Genomic DNA, 3,164 nt, shown 5'->3' with positions numbered 1-3,164 from the left:
AGGGAATGGCAAAGGACACACTGACAAAGGAGACTAATCAGAACTGGCTTTGACAAGCACTGTGGCAATTGGACAATTAAAACAGACATTCGGAGGGCGGGGGAAGAAGAACAAACTGGGGAAGAGGATAGAGAGAATGGTACAGCAATGAAGGAATGAAAACCCAAAATCCCTGTAAATGTTCATTAATACTAATAAAATTTAATAATTTAAAAAAAAAGAAAAAAAAGAAACTAAGATATGACTTGCCAATCCCCCTTTTTGCTTAAGTTACCTCCATTGTTCTGTGGTGGCTGCACTCGAGAGGACTCTTAACATGGTGACCTTGCTCTCATGTAGATCTCAACCTAGCATGAGAGATCAAAACGGGCATTTTCAGTACTTTACAGTGAGGCACCACTGTGAGTTCCTTGTCCAGAATCATCTTATTTAAACTATCTTTTTAAAATTTACTTAAACAAATTTTTGTCTTTTAAACTGGCTTACTTACAAAATTCGTATACATTGATACAATGACTTTTGTGATTTATTATTTTAGTCTCAAGCATTAAAAAAAAATGTAAATTTTTTTGCTCTAGTATTTTTGGCCTAGTGCATAAAAAGTGATGTTACCAAGCCAAAGGTAGGTGATTTTAGCCTGCAGCTCTCAGGCCTGGTTTTAATTGTTTTTTGTCAAACATTCTTCTAAGTGGTATAGCACTGGTCTGTCAGTTTGACATACAGAGGTAACTTGTGGTTGCTGTGATGCTGATCACTGTGACATTGATGTGTCAATTATGATAGAGATTACCCATGGTGGACAGTGTTTGGTGGAGCTTCCCGATTTAAACAAGCTTGGAAGCAGGAGTGGCATCCACTTCTGAAATATCTTGCCTCTAGAAACTCTAGGAACTAGGAGAAACAATAAAAGTTATACAAACTTTCAGGTCTTCCATTCATAGGGTCGCTATGAGTCGTCTACAATTTGGCGACACTTAACAGGAACAATTTTTAATACTACAGAATCTAAATTATGAAAGTGGGTTATGATGATAAAATGATAAGTATTACTATCACTACTAATAATATGTAAATTAAGACAATAAATACAGTAAAACAATGTCTGCTCATTTTCCTGAGTTTCACAATATTTTATATAGATACGATTGTTGTAAATATCTAAGCTCAGCAAAGTATCAGTGGAATTGACCTTGAGTTTTCCTATGTTTCTGTACAGGGCTGTTGTTTTTGTTGTTACGTATCATTGAGTTGAGTTCAACTCATAGCAAACTTAAAAACAACACATCTGAACTGTGCCCTATCCTGTGCCTTCCTTCTCCCCTCTGATACTCTCAAGCCCATTGCTACCATCATTGTGTCAAATCATCTCATTGAGGGCTGCCTCTTCTTCCACTGACACTCCACCTTTCTAAACACAATATTCTTCTCCTAAAAGCATGCCCAAAATATGTGAGAATAAACTTTGTCGTCCATCCTTGCCTCCAAGGAGTACTGTAGTTGCACTTTCTCCAAGACAGAGTTTTTGTTCTTAATCATAACTGTACCCAGGACATTATGGGAGCTCAGTGGTACATACTTTGACTTAGTAAATGCATTGTGTATTAAAAGAAAAGCTGTGTTGTCTTAAGCAAGTGATTTAGATATTATTTTCCTCATAGTCTCCATTGAAAGGACTTCTGAAAATGAGTTGGTTTAAGTATTTATTCTACTTAAGAAGAAATAGGGCCCTAACAGGGAAAAGAAGAAAAGCAACAACAACAAATCAGTTCAGCTAGTTAGCATAGTTAATAGCAGAAATTATATTAAAATTCACATCTCTCAACTCTAAACTTGATACTCTGTGATACTCCATTCCTCCTGAACAAATCTCCATTTACCATAGGATAATGCAGTCAAAAGCTCCATAGTCTTTAAAATGTCCTATGTCTCAGGTCATAATTGAGTTATCATTTTCAGAAAAGTTCTCAAAAAGGAAACTCCAGTATGTATCATCACCAGTTTGCCTTATCACAGCCATTGTTTAACAAGTGCAGTAGGAACCATGCAACTTGAGGTAATACAGACAGCACACATGGCACTTCTTGATTTTGCTGTCTTGTGTAATGGTACTTTTTTCTGCCCTTATCTGTTGTATGACCTAGATATGATTTTAACATCATTGCATTATAAATTATTTACATGATTTAAATGATATACATGATTTAAAAGCATGTCCTACTAAGATCTAGGGAGCACTTAAAAAGAAAGCAAAAGAAATCTATCTGCTAATCTAGAGAGACAAAGAGAAAAATATCTATTATAAAGGAAGAGTAGGGAATGGCAAACAGGATTTAGGATGATAAATGACTTGCTGGGTGGAGAAAAGACCAATGATGTTAATTATTGTGAAAGTTCTATATCTTGTATTCATAGTGATTAAGTTATAGACTCATGAACTTTTTTACATTATTAAAAAGAAAGAATTAAGAGTAATCATGGGAGCATACAATTTGATGGATAGGTGTGGTGAGAAAAATGGGAAGGATCTGGTGTGGAAAACAATGTATTTGAATTTTGTAAATAAATTGTTGCTATGTGTCGTCGAGTCGCTTGTGACTCATAACGACCCTATGGACAACAGCTCTAAACTCTGTTCTGTCCTGTGCCAATCTCATTGCCCCCAACACACTCATCCCAATTGCCCCAGTCACCGAATCAATCCATCTCCCAGAGGGCCTTCCCCTCCTGCGCCTGCCCTTCACCCTCCCAAGAATGATGTCCCTCTCCAAGGACAAGTCTCTCCTTACAACAGGACCAAAGTACGTCAGACGAAGCCTCAGGGCCTTATTTTTTGCTATTTCTTTCAAAGCAGCTTGAAATTCTTCCTTCATCGCCATAGGATCTTGCTCATATGTTGTTTCATTAAATTCTTCTGTGTCTGCCAATTGCTTTCAATACAATGACTCAGTATATTTTTTCCATCTTCTTTTGATACCACCTGGATCATTTAATATTCTGCCTAAAGCATCCTTGATTATAGCAACTTGAGGTTTGAATTTGTTCTTCAGTTCCTTGAGTTTAAGAAATGCTGAGCGAGTTCAGCCCTTTTGATTTTCCGACTCTAGCTCCTCGCATATTTCATTGTAATATTTTGCTTTGTCATTCCGTGCTGCCCTTTGGAATCT

This window comes from Elephantulus edwardii, unplaced genomic scaffold, assembly GCF_000299155.1.
Source record: "Elephantulus edwardii isolate Elephantulus edwardi_28Jun2011 unplaced genomic scaffold, EleEdw1.0 scaffold00071, whole genome shotgun sequence".
NCBI classification, from domain to species: domain Eukaryota; kingdom Metazoa; phylum Chordata; class Mammalia; order Macroscelidea; family Macroscelididae; genus Elephantulus; species Elephantulus edwardii.
Note: the sequence above shows the minus strand (reverse complement) of the source record.